The sequence below is a fragment of the Athalia rosae genome, chromosome 7 (assembly GCF_917208135.1).
Source record: "Athalia rosae chromosome 7, iyAthRosa1.1, whole genome shotgun sequence".
In the NCBI taxonomy this organism is placed as follows: domain Eukaryota; kingdom Metazoa; phylum Arthropoda; class Insecta; order Hymenoptera; family Athaliidae; genus Athalia; species Athalia rosae.
The window spans coordinates 4,298,623-4,313,342 of record NC_064032.1 but is presented as its reverse complement, the minus strand read 5'-3'; the positions used below and the strand labels follow the sequence as shown (position 1 = coordinate 4,313,342).

The 14,720-nt window shown below is 39.1% G+C and overlaps 1 protein-coding gene across 1 annotated transcript in view; it reads left to right on the top strand.

The window, feature by feature from the left end:
* The window catches only part of LOC105693233 (forkhead box protein O), a 97,476-nt gene that overhangs the window by 7,547 nt on the left and 75,209 nt on the right, over positions 1–14,720 (top strand). The window lies entirely within an intron of this gene.

The following is a 14,720-nucleotide window of genomic DNA, read 5'->3' as shown; positions in this document are numbered from 1 at the left end:
AGATATGTAGTTCGTTCGTCGGTTCGTTCGCTGCTCGGAGTGTCCAGCGTAAAGAGGAGGAGGAGGAGGAGAAGGAGGAGGAGGAGAAGGAGGAGGAGGACGCTGCGATCCGGCCCGATCCGACGATCCGATTCGAGGCAATATTATACTCGCGAGGCAATGACCTCGCGTGCCATTTATCCCCCCCCTTATCCCTTCCACTTCATCTCTCCTTACTTCATCTTCTCGGTATTTTTTTTTTCTTTTTCTTTTTCTTTTTTTTTTACTGTTTCTCCCGTCTTCTGCCGCTGCTTCTTCTTTTTCTTCCTCTTCTTCTTCTTCTTCTTATTCTTCTTGTTCTTCTTTGCGCCCCGCGCTTCGCCCTCGCACATGTGTGCGAAAGGGAATTCCGGGCAGCGTGCGGATATACATCTCTCGGTATCTCGACTCCCGCCTTTATTTTTTTTTCTTCCGTTTTTCTGTTTTTTTTTTTTTTTCTTTTTTTCCCATCACCGTCTCATCTCATTCTTCTCTCTCCCCTTATCGTCGTTCTTCCGATTCGACTACACGGCGCGTGCAATTTTTGCATCGGAATATCGAAAACTGGAATGTATCGAAAATTCGCCGCATGATCCTTACAGTGTATAAGCGCAGCGGAGTGTCGAATACCTCGGAAGTCTTGACCCTTGGGCAGATTACGATACTTTTTTTTTTCTTTTTTTTATTTGTTTGTTTGTTTGTTTTTTTCTTTCTTTTATTCGGATCGATGTATCCGTTACGATGCTGCGCCGCATCGTCGCGAACCGCACACGACACATATTCAAATACACGTATATATGTATATATCTATTTACGATATAATTTACATAGGAGTATGCGCTGCACTCTCGTATACGTATAGGTTACTGCTGCTACACGTAGCCTATTATGCGCACGTAGCAACGTGTACGTTACGGTTTCACTACTTCAATTCTTTCAATTCACTCAATTGGACGAACCTGCACCACCGACGTCGATCGCATTTTACGCGTCACACTGTACCACCTACTATCGTCTAATAAGTCCTAATAACTCGCGTACATGTAAATGGGGTTTTGTGACGTTCGCGCGGATGCGTACACCGAATATGTTATGTGGATATACCCACGCCGCGTCCTCACTTTTCCTTCTTTCGCGATCTCGGTTTTCTTCTTTTTTTCTTTTTTTCTTTTCCATTTTTTGTCTCATCGCCTCCGTTTCGAAAATGAATCCCAAGTTTCATTTTATTTTTCCTTTTTTTTAATCGGTCCTCAATCGGTCGAGGTGAGAAAGCAGGGGACGGAGGGTCGGGGGAAAAATTCGGACGGAGTTTACGCGTAGGTTAAAAGTGCACTCGGTTTTTTTTGGGGCGGAGAAACAAGGCGAGGATCCTATCCACGCGCGACATCGACCCGGAGACCTCTTTATACGTTGGTGCGACGGTGTTGGTGCGTTACCACCATTACTACCGCCGTTACTTTGCGATAGAAGCAACAGGTCGAGCCTACGGGCTGTGTAAAAGCTGTGTGTATATACCTATATACATGGGATATCGTATACGGGATGAGAACGACCCACGTGGCCTTGCCCATTTGCCCACTTGTCACTTTGCCACTACTACCACTACTACTACTACTACTTCTATTGCTACTACTACTACCGGATTACGTTCCACGCTACACGCTACGCACGGTTCGTCTCTATAGTTTGTAGTAATTTTTCATTTTTACTTTTCTTCCTTTCGACGGAAAGGTGTGGAATCCAGAGAGAGAGATTGGAAAAATTCGGCAATCAGTTTTGAATTAATGTATTCGGAAAATCGTGTTCGTGTTCTGTATCGCAGAGGCGAGAGAGTGGGATTTTTATTTTCTCGTTACGCCTGGCGATAGTCTCCCTTTTTTTTGTTTTTTTCAGAGTCCGACTTTGCATCGTACTACGCGTGAAAAGATTAGACCAAAAAATCAACTCTCGCACGTTTCGTCGTCTTATATTTTTACCTCTGGAGACGTTTACCTTTGTCCTAAATCGTTTCTTTTTCTTCTCCCTTTTTTTTTTTCTCCTTCCACCTCTAATCTTCGTCGAATATACAACAATGTGTGTATATCGAATCTTTGTCAAACGTTCTTTCAGTTTTTTATTCGTCCATTTTTTTTTTTCTCTCACCTTCTCTTTCTTCGTTTTTCGCGTTAGTCTATATTCCACCGTTTCCGTGTAGTTTTTTTTAAACGTATATTACGTTCGAAACGCGAAGAAATAATGGCAAAGTGTTTTTTCGGTTCAACTTGTACTTTTCAACGTCTTTTACCGCCCTCTACTCTATTCTTGTAATTTTTTATTATTTCTTCCATTTCTTCCATTTCTTCCATTTTTTTTCGTTTCTCTCGTCGATCCTGCGCTTTTTTGCCTCGGCTAAAATCCTCGCAGGTTTTATTTTCCTAAATCGTTCGACGGTTGTAACGGCCAAATTTTCGAAACTCACGTATCCGCAGCAGGGGGGGGGGGGGGGGAGGAAAAAAGAAAAACAACTTTCGGATATCGCATACACCGTGCAAATGAAAATCACATTAGGTAGCGACGCTGAAATCCAAGAGTCTGTACAGGTAATATGTAACCGCTCTGAACGTAATAACGAGTAAACACGTGATCTGGGTTAAACAAACCCAATGAGATTCGCGACGACCTATTACGATAATTTACTTATATATATATATAGACACGTACCGATGCTGATTCCGCTGAATGCACCGCAGGTAGAGATACCTACATCACACGTGCGTGTATATCTATCTCAACCGTAAACGCCACTTACGTAAATCTTTCCCGATGAAAAATTTACCTACTCTCCTTTTTTTTTTTTTTTTCTCTTCCCATTTTCCGTCGTCGGCCACTGATCTCCGTACACGGCGTTTAATTTTCTTCTCTGTATACGCCGAGTTTCGTCGGCTGAATAATTCGGATTATTTTTTCAATTAGTTCTTTTCCCTCCCCCTTTGGTTTCTCGCTAGTGTTTCTCGCGTGTGCGTCGCGCGCGTTGAAATCCCCGAAGGAATTCGAAACACGCGAAATATACATATGTATACACGTACCTGTATAACCCGAGGGAAACTCGATCGCTTCTGATATACACCGTACATACATATACATAGGTGTGTATGCGCGAGATGACGCGAGGGGTGGTGTTGTAAAAAAACCGAGTCGAGGAACAACGAGACGGAGTGAGAGAGATTGAAAAAAAAAAAAAAAAATGATGCGAAAAAGAGAAAGAATAATCGCTGAATTCCTGCGTACGAAATTTAACCGCGACCTATCTACAATTATTATAAATGTGCATACGATACTGTACGCTGCGAAAAAAATTCAAGCAATGAAAAAAAAAAAATATATAGATACGCGAGGCGGAACGTGAATGAAATTAAATCAAATAAATTTATGCACTCGCTCAGTTTTTTTTTTTTGCCATTATTTTTTTTCTCCTTTTTTTTTTTTCGTTAAGGTAAGAAATATCGTCATAGTCCGTCGATTTTTATGTGTCGCGTTTGCATATAAATTTTGTGCTTATTTACGAGAGTTTACGACGTCGAGGAGGAGGTGTTCGGCTATACATATAATATCTACGATATATCATAGTAACGGCGTAGTTTTATCGCCTTATCTTTTCCAATCGGCTTCATCATCGTAATCATGATCACGACGGAGATAATAATGATACAACGATAATAATAATATTGTAGTAATAAGAATAATTATGATATTCTTCTTATCGGCTCCATCAACTTCAAGTTTTGCAAGCACATGTGGTGTATACGGTACAGGCGCAGGTATACAAGAAAATTTAATAAACGTAATTGCGTTATGTGCCGTTGTAAAATTGTTGAAAACTTTTGTCGATTCGATCGACGTGAAAAAAAAACAAAAAAAAAAATCGATAACATGGAATCAACGTTGACACGGCCACTTGCAGTTTCGAAAAAGAAAAAAAAAAGAAAAGAAAAAAAGTAACGTAGATAAACCGCTAGTTTTTTTTTTTCTTTCTCTTTTTCTTTTGCGTATAACAAACTTTTTTTTCATTCTCTCACACCGACTCCATAGTCGCATACTTTATTTTCCGTCGCGTCACACGTCGTGTACATGTACATATTTGTACATGCTCGTAGTCGTCGTTGAGTACGTGTACGTGTACACGTGTACGTGGAGCAATAAAAATGTTGTAAGCGAAGTTGCGCGAATCGCGGCGATGTCCACTCCGTCAACTGCGTAGTTTTAGCCGTTCGACCAATCGGAGAAGGATCTCCGAGGGGGCTCGTCGCGTCGAGTGTACATTTATTTGATTCCTCTACACACTATGTGTTATTATATTACGTATTACACCAGCGTCGGACGTACGCTGTGTACTCGATATACTTATCCGCGCGCAATTTTTTTTAGTGTCCGGCGTGTTACTCCGTAGTAACGCCTTTCGTTTCGTTATCGGTCGCGCATTGTTCAAAATTTCTTTCGTTCCCATGTTTTGAGGAATTTTTTTTTTTTTTTTCAAAATTTAGTACAACCCAATCGATCCATCCGACGAACCCTGTAGAACGAAATCAACCGGAGTGCGAAAAAATTCAAACCTCGATGGGATGTTTTTTTTTTTTTGAAGCTCGATTTACTCGACGGATTCGCGTTTATGAGGTTGAACCTGGAGAACGGGTTAACCGAACGTTTTTGGCGATTTTTGATTTTTGGAAAATCGCAAAAAAAATTCAAAGACTGAAGCAAAAAACGATCATAACGCTTTGAATTTGTCAGATGCAAGTTGTACGTCTATAAGTATACAATGCTCAAGTTTTTGCAAATTTTGTTTTCCTATTCCTATACCTTTTTTTTTTTTATTTTTCACGACGCCGATTCGCAATTGTTCGCTGATTTAATTAATCAAGAGTTAAGTATTATATGCTAAACGTACAGGTCAATCCAATGAAACGATGGGAGGAACTTTGACCCATATTATTGGCGGTCATGAGGCGTTGGGAAATAAGAAATAAGAAAAAAAAAAAAAAGGAAAAATCGAAGAAAATTGCGACGCGGTCTCACGTTATACCTAAATATTGAATTATCCCATGTATACCGCGATTACAACGATAATTAGTTCCCTATGAGTAAAATCATGACGTTATTTAGCGAAATTCTTAATTAGCCCTTATAGGTATGTTTCTATACGATGTCCCATTAAAATGGGGAAAAGTGATCGGTACGAATTTAATACACACCTATTACTTAATTGACCCGAATATGTACGTATACGCCATTTCTGGGAAACACATTTGGAAAGCTCGTAAAATTTTTAGGTAGACGAGCGCCGTTAATTACACCTGCTCATACGGGGTGTCCTATCCGGTCTCAAAATTGAGGCGCTCCTAAACCGAACTGCAATGTTCATAAATATATATTGAAAAAAAAAAAAGAAAAAACAAGAAACTTTTCTCTCCCGCCCTTTTTCTTTAATCGTGCCCTCCGACCCCCTTTCGACCGAAAAAGTGCGTGGTGCCCGAAATGGCGCGCGAAACTAGAATCCTGCCGGTACAGAAGCGATTTTTCTCACGTTTCGTGACTTTACGAAAATCGTCCCGGCACGCGCTACTTCGCTGTATACCTGACAGAAGAGAGACCACGTACGCTCCACACGCACACGTGTATTCAGAGGAAAATAAGGAAGCGATGAATTTTACTCCAAGAGATACTAACTATAGGTGGTGAACGCGGAGGAGGAGGAGGAAGAGAAGGAGGAGGAGGAGGAGGAAGAGAAGGAGGAGGAGGAGGAGGACTTGGTCAAAGTTATAACTTGTCCTTGGCTCGAGGCGTCTACTGCACGCGCTCGACGTCGTCTAGTAATTACCGATATACATGTATATCGTTGTACTGTACGCTTCCATGTCTCCTCCTCCTCCTCGTGTAAAGAATTCACCGCGCACACACGCACACGTTCAACTTTACGTGTATTTCGAAGCGCACGTCGATGACGCGTTGTTGCGTATTATACACGCTGCACTTTCCAACAGATTCGTTACAAGTACTGTATATATATCGTAATAAACTTCCATTTGTAAACGATATTTTGTGAGCACGGCGGAGAAAAAATCGTATCAAGAAAATAATTGTATTTTTATTTTCAAATTTTTCACTTCGACTTTTATTTCAACGTCGATCGGTGTATACGTATAGGTGCGGGCAGGTGTGTTACGAAGCGCGCGATGCAGTAATAACGTTGCGGCATATATTACGAGCGAATGCGAATTGCGTAATCGCGTGTATCGCACGGCGACGCGACGTTACAGGTATGCGTGCTGCTGCTGCTTCTTGCGATACGCGTTCCGCGATTCCTGCGGTGCGTAGGATTCGCGAATACGCAGCCTGTGATCGAATCGCATTTTTCGATTCGCTTGCGCGTACGCGGCGATTGAACTGTGGGATTGCGGTTTGGTGAACAGAAAAAAAATTTAGGAAATTTGCGAAGATCGCACGCAGAGCGTAACGAGGCGACCGTTTTTTTTTCTTATCGGGATTTTGGGCTTACGTGTGGAAATTATGTAAAACTTTCTTCTTCTTCTTCTATTTTTTATTTCTATTTTACGATTGCTCGTATATGATGTACTCGTGTATACGTACCTACTCCAGATTTCATTCATTTCGTTTCGCTCCGCTCGCCTCGGCTATACACGTCTCATACTCGGCTGCACCTTTAACTCACCTTAACAAGCTGCGCTCGTACACGAGCACTTTTATTAATTATAATAATAATTTATTCATCTCGCTGACGTTTAACGAGATAATATGTATATTATATGTACATAATTTTATATCCACAACGTGTATATATATATATATATATATATAGTATTCTATATTGCGCACTTATGTAGCATTCACCGACCCAACACGAGTTTATTGTGTACTGCGTCCAAAAAAATTCGACAATTTTTATTCAAAACTCGCTGCGATTTTCTCATTCGCCGTAGCAATCTTGAATAGGTTTTTTTCCAACGAAAATAGTCGAGTTTCAGAAATTTCGCTCACATAAAGTGGCTTTTATTTTTTATTTTTTTGCTTTTGCTTTTGCTTTTGCTTTTGCTTTTTCTTTACCCATCGGCCAGCACGTCGACGATATGTAAATTTCGCGCTCTGTACGACAGATGCACCGATGCACTTTGTACTCTTAGCGCATACGCGCGTGATCGCGGCGGACGAGAGACGGGGAACCACACGCATCACGATATATATATATGTGTGTGTGTGCGGTGCTACGTGTAGGCGGTACCACACGTTTACGCGAATCAAAAAAAAAATAAGTAAATAAAAATAAAAATTAAAAAAATTAAAATAAATAAATCGAAATAAATTTAAAACGGTATGCTGCAGCGCGTTTATGCGAATGTAAAATTCCGGCCGCTTTGGGATAATTCCATTCCGTTGTAGGAATAAAATTTTTCATAATAAGATTGTTACAAACGTAGGCAAAAAAAAGGGGAATAAATTCTTACGAGCGTATAATGTGCACTGTATATGTACGGTATATCACGCCGCACCGTTTGATAGTCTTATGGGAGGTATGTAGATACATATGTATGTATATATATTATACATATGTGCACATACGTGTACATATGGTTGATATTCTATATACCTTAGCTACCTGGTTGCGCACGTCTAAACCTACGAGACGCGCTCAGCGGCTAGAAAACGAAGGCCGAATATTAGAATATTGTATATAATAAACATACACATATATATACATAGATATATACATGCACACACGTAGGTGCGATTCATGCACACACTTATCTATGTATGTATCTTTATACTAATTATAGCGACGGATTGAAAATTCAAAGTAAATTTAGACACTTATGTACCTGTACGTATATTCCGTACGAGTGTATATAATTAATAACTTCACACACGTGTGTTAACGAATTCGTATATATGTACATACGTGTACATACGTGTACATATATGTACAAAACGTATACGTGTCATACATATCGCTATCGTATTTTCGTATACGTGCATTTGATATACATAACGAATTATGATGTAAATTATTTTTACGTATATTAATTTCATTTCATATACATACGCAAATATATCTTGATACGTACATACAGATATATATATATGTATGTGTATAAGACACGCGTGCAGCACGCAAGGATTCGGATGACCTTAAGCTCGTATATACATATACTTCACGTACGTACATACGTAAGGAGATACATAACGTTGTAGTGGCCCTGAACTTCGCGTTTCCACACCTTGTATGTATCGTACATAGGTGGTATACGGACGTGTATATAAACTCGATAGAAAAAAGGAGAAAAAAGAAAGAGAAGAAAAAGAAAAAAAAAAGTGGAAAAAAACGTTGCAACGTGTGCAGTTTCTCGTTTCATGAGCTGCTGCTTGCTGCTGCTGCAGCATGCAGGCAACTTAAGCATGCCGCAGAATTCTTAGAGATGTGGGTTATAATAACGTAGAGATTGTCGTCCCCCTTTCCCCCTCCCCCCTCCCGCCCACCTATAGATGATGGGAAATAGGACACTCCCGGTGTAAAGATTACCTATATCGTTTCAACGATACCCACAGGTATCGCGAGCAACACGTGGTTCTTAAATCCTGATTGTATACACGCGCTCGCGGTTAGCTGTGTAGTCCGTGCGGCGCGCTTTTCGAATTTTCTCAATTTTTTCTTTACTCCGCTTTTCGCATTTCGAGTTTTCAGTTTTCTCATGCGTATCAGCGTTTTTCGATATCCTCCCCGTGTGCGCGTCCAATTGGCGTAATTTCCTTTTCAACAAAATTTTCTACGCACGTATCGTCCACGCACCTCCGTATATATATACATATATATATATATACACGGAGGCGCGTGACGCAACGTGCCTATAAATGTGGTGTAGTGGGATCGCCGCGTCGTCGTCGTCGTCGTCGCCGAGTGGAGTCTCTCTTGTGAGTCGAGTCGCGCCGAAGTTTTATAAACGTGCGTCGAGCCTCGTGTGCCCGTGTGTGTGCGCGTGTGCGTGTGCGTGTGCGTGTGTGTGAATTTATTTATGAACACACGCGTCCCAGCGTCGAGAATGTGTGAGAGGAATGAAGGAGGCGCCATCATTTCCTCCGGCCTTGTCATTTTCTTTGCTTTTATACCGGGTGACCGTAACCGCCGATCGGTTTTATCGGGCTCTCATGCACCGTTTCAACGCATAACTCGCAATGCGTGCGCGTTCAACGCGTACACATACGCATACACCGTACATTCGAATACTCGCGTATATTTTTAATAACGCTTATGTACCACACCGCTGGTAAATACGGTCACTACTGGATTATATGTACATACCTCTGCTATAACTGCAAACGAGCTATAACGCCTCGAATATGCGTTTTAACGTAGGTATGCTCATATGTAGATTGACATGCGTATGTATTTAAAATGAAAGGTACATATACATATGTACATTTATGCGAGCTGCGTGTGTATATTATTATGTACGAGTATGACGTGCATACATATATCGTCGCGAACGGAGAGAGAGAGAGAAAGAGAGAGGAGGAAGCGAAAAGTAGAGTAAAATTAAAAGTAAAAAAATAGTAAAAATCAGAAAAACTACGGCGGGAGAAAGAGAGGAGGTCATTTTAAAAATAAATTGAGAACCACGCGGTACGTAACGCATAACGCATATATATATATATACATATCGTTGAACCGACGAACCGTCTTCATAGAGCGTCGTCATAATGGCGAAACGTACGAAATATATTCGCATCAATTTTTTTCCAAATTTTCCAATAAAAATTTCCTTCTTCGAGGCAAAAAAATTATCGTCGAACCGATCGACCGTTTTTTTCATGTAACCTAATTTTTGTTCATCACATTCGGATTCTCGTCGAAATTCTTGCGAAGAAAAAGAGAAAAAAGATAGAGAAATATGAATGAGATAAAAAATGGAGAAAAAAAAAAAGTGAAAAAAAGTCATACGTGCACGCGTGATTCGTACATCCAGTACTTTCCGCGGCGGGGTATTGAGCTATACGTATAGGTAACGTACATCAAGCTCGGAAGATTTGCATTTAAATTTTTTGGGATGCATACATACGAGTTTAGGGAGCAAAAACAGAGATATTTCAACGCCAGATATTGGCTGCTCAGATTTCTATGAATTTTCTATCCGTAGGTAGCTCGGTACAGAGAGATGAGGGAATGCCGCAGGAGAGGGGGGGGGGGGGGGAAAGGAAAAGAATATTACGATGACGATGATAATAATAAAAAATCAATAATAATAGTAACAGTAATACCGATAGAGAATAGGAAATTTTTTGATCCCACGCAGGGGGCCTAGCCTGTACTATCTCAAATCTGACAGGCGGCAATCACTTTGTTTTCCTCGACTGACACACGTGCGATATATATTGTACCTATCGTGTACGATATTACGTGTACCTACGTTCGGATTCGGAAAAATTGAAATATTTTCTATCGAAATTTATATATATATATTTGAAAAATTTATTCAATTTTTATTACGATCCCTCTGCATGTGCAACGTGTACGAATATCAAAGGTATACGAATAGACCGATTTGTACTTTACGTACAAACATTTTTTGTCGTCGATCAATCTATCCTAGGTGTTTTTTTTTTTTTTTTTAAATAAAATTTATCTACAATATTTAAATTAGGGTCTGTTCTTTCATTGCCTGTAAATTTCGAAGGTTTTCACGTACAACCATTTCTACGATGGAGTGCAGATTATAGAAATTAATTACGATGCGTTGATTGATTGGGAAATGAAATTGAATTTTTTCTCCATTCTTTTTCATACGGTTGAATTCAGCGATACGTCGAGAATATCGGGATGCATAAATGGAAAAAAATGTATGCACTTGTATCGGTTATCTGTATTACCGTTCGTTTGTACGCTGCAGCTGTGTAATGTCTGTTCAAATTTTAAATATTTATTTTTAAAATATGATCTCGTATCCTTGCGTGAGGATCATGAATTTTTTTTTATTTGTTGCAACCGATGCGGTGCGGATACCGAAGAATCGTGTACGACGCGGTGATAACGACGTTCGAAAAATTGATACTTGAGAAACGCGTACCCCTACACCCTATAGTTACGATACGGTGATTCGTTTAATTAGTTTTTATGTTTATCTCAGTATGAAATGAAATCGAATTAACCGCGGGGGATATTAAAATGATTTTCTCATAACAAGATCATCGAATTTGATTTTCGTAAAAATATTATCAAATCTACAACGGTTGTTTGAAAATAATAACTAGCCGCTGAAAACATATTTTTCTATTCGACGACATGAGCTACGATCGACTCGTTGTAACGCTTCGGTAATTAAGTTTAAGTACCGTAATAATAGGGGAATTTAATTATCGAAGTACACGCTTTATTGCCATATCCACGTATTCCACGTGTCACATATTTTTTGTTATCGATTTTTTTTTTTTTGCGCGCGATCCATTTTTGCGAAATCTGGAAGATACCTGCAATCGACGCACGTACACATCCTGCTTCACGCCTATTTATGTGGAAAATGAAAAGAAAGGAGAAAAAAAAAATAAATAAATAAATATCTATCGATACGATTACCCTTCGATCAGCCTTCGTTTGACATTGATATCACCCAATATGCAGCGGATCTTATCGCGGAATATAATGCACGTGTGTAGGTATATAATATATGCACAAATGCGCGACTCATTATTTTCAGGTGTATAAAATTCGACGATAAAATTTCATCGATTTTTTTTTTATCGTAATCGAAATACTAGCAATGCACTCGAGAAAGTGCACATTATCTTCTCTCTCTCTCTCTCTTTCTTTCCATCCACTCCAAATCGAAATTTTATCTTTTTTTTTCCCTCCTTCTTTTTCCTTGAAATATCCTCTACTAATTATCATCTGATTCCAAAGCGATGAAAATTGAACAATCGTCTAAAATTAGCGTATATGCAGATACGGTATATATGCGTTGTACTCGAATGCTTCTCATTTGCGGTTCGCGTTCTCTCTTGGAGACAAAAAAAAAAGAAGAAAGAAAAAAAAAAGAAAACCCTGTTGATACACCTCTGCAAATATTCGTACAATTGCGCCCCCCGGTCGCGTTTTCTTTCGATATTTCCTTTCTTTTCATTTTTTTATTTCAGTTTTGTCTTTCTCTCGTGCGTCCGTTACTGTACTGTATAGGTACGTTACGTGTGACCGATCGACGTCAATTTTAGTCTGCGTCGATGTCTGCGAAAATTATTCAACTTCTGCACGACTCCGTTGATTCAATCGAGCCACCAATTTTTCTCATCGACATATCTCAATTCTCTCAATTTTATAGATGGAGCAGTTTGGCCTCAGGATTCGGATTCCTGAGATCGAAATACATTGGAATAGCATTGGGAAGCGAATTAAAAAAAAATATCGATTTTTGGGCCAAAAATAAAGTATTTAAAAAATTGGTTGTAGGATACTTTTCTAACGTAATTTGACCTGAGGAACTCGAATCCGTTGATTAAATTGACCTACGAATTTTTTCCATCGAGGTATCTCAATTTTTCCGCTTCGAATAGCGAAAAATTGGATCAATTTCACAGATAGATTAATTTGGTTTCCAAATTGGGATTTCTGAGATCGAAATATTCCATTTTGAAAATCCAGCATAACTGCAGTATAGCTGGCTAGCACGCCCCTAACACGTGTGCTGCATTCGTCGATGTAATTACACCGATTGATAAATCGTGTCGTTTTTTTTTTTTTTTGCTTTTAAATAATTTCTCCACGCATCAATTACGCCCGAATTCCTTCGCGTAATTTTCGCCGTCCGTCGAATTTCAGATTTTTCGAATACCTCCGATTTTTCGGATCGGGTAATCACGTTACAGCGTGTACAGTTATAGTTTCCATCTCAATTGTAAGTTTTAAGTTTAGAAAAATAATCTTGGCGCTGGAGAATCGCGCTTGTGATATCGGTATACCTATACAACGGTCACAAGACAGAAGTTTATCGCGCGAACCGTTATCATTCTTATCAACGCTCTCTGTTTGACGTGGCCTATGCGACGACTGACTTAACTTCGCCTCGTTTCAATTTCGTTTCGGTTTCACTTTATTTCGTCCCGTTTTGACCGACTTTACTCGATCGTTGAACGGAACCCCCCCCACCGACTCGGCGAAATATCGAACACGTGCGATTTTTTCGTGCATCGCGAAAACGACGCTCCAAAATTGCCGCAGATATGGATTATTTTTTTTTTTTTTATTTATGTTTTTTTTTTTGTTCACTCGCAATTTCACCGCTAATTACATTATACCGAAAGGATAGATTTAACTCTTTATTACCGCGATACGTTATCGGCGAAACATATCTGCTTGATTAATTGGCGTAATTATTATTGATGATTATCGGAAATAGCACCTCGAACACGCGTTCACGCCCATTCATTGATCGGAATTATGTATACATACGTACGTACGTAATGTGCATCTCGGAATCTGCAGTATATTGACTTATTGTATACGTGACACGTGACAAAAACCCTCGCCGATTATTGTCAGCACGCTTCCATTTGTTCTATTTAATTTCGTTTGACAATTTTTCCATAGAATTTCGATCTGTCGGGCACCTTCGCTATAAGTTTTATTCCCCGTATGTTTCTTTCTTCTGTTATTCGATTGGTTGATATTTTTCAATGATTCGAAAAATGGATGAAAAAGGATGAAGAACCATTTCCAGTTTATTTCCGATACACATAGAACGAATGATGAATACCGGCTCATCGTTTAAATCGTCATTCTACCGCCGCAGTGACACTGCGTTTTATTTATACAACCAGGTACCTACACATTGTATAAATATGAGGTAATAATAATCATTAAATTATTCAAACATATTTGCAAAACGTTGCAGAACTCGTATATTAGAATACCGCGCGGGAGCTGGGATAGGAAAACAAAAAAAAAATAATAGAAATAATGAAACAGAGATCAATCTCTTTCCTGCATTTTTTTTTTTTTTTTTTTTCTTTCTTTGTCTCTCTCTCTCTCTCTCTCTGTACATAACGTGATCTGTTCCTATGTACGGTTGGAATAGATGAAAAAAAAGAAGAAGTAAAAAAAAAAAAAAATAATAAATCAGATAAAGGACAGAGCAATTCACGTTGCATAAAACTGTAAGCGATTATAGCCGCATTACTCTGTCCGCTCTACATTATCCGTAGTGGTGTAGAAAAAAAAAAGGACGACAGAAAAAAAAAGAAGTTTATGTGTTCATCATCGGTTATCTAATATTTATTTTATCCTATTATTAATACATATTTGATATCTAATGTTCTCTTCCTCAATGTTTTTCACAACTAATCGACCTCGTTTTAAGCGTTGTGTGCGGAGAAAAAAAAAAAAAAAAATAGCGAAAGAATAAGAAAAAGTATCGATCACATTACGCTCGATAATTCTTTTGATCCTACTTTTTTTCATCGTGCAGTTGTTATACGCGAGATTTTATAGATTTGGTGATTTTTATTTCTCGCGCGCAGATTAAATTTCATCCACACGTTTCATAGATATAAAACAATAATCGTAACTCTCGGTGTGGACAGATATATATATATATATATATATAAGTATATATGTGGTATAGGCGCAGTGTTATCGGTGGGGTAAATTAACGTTACATAATAATTCTTACATT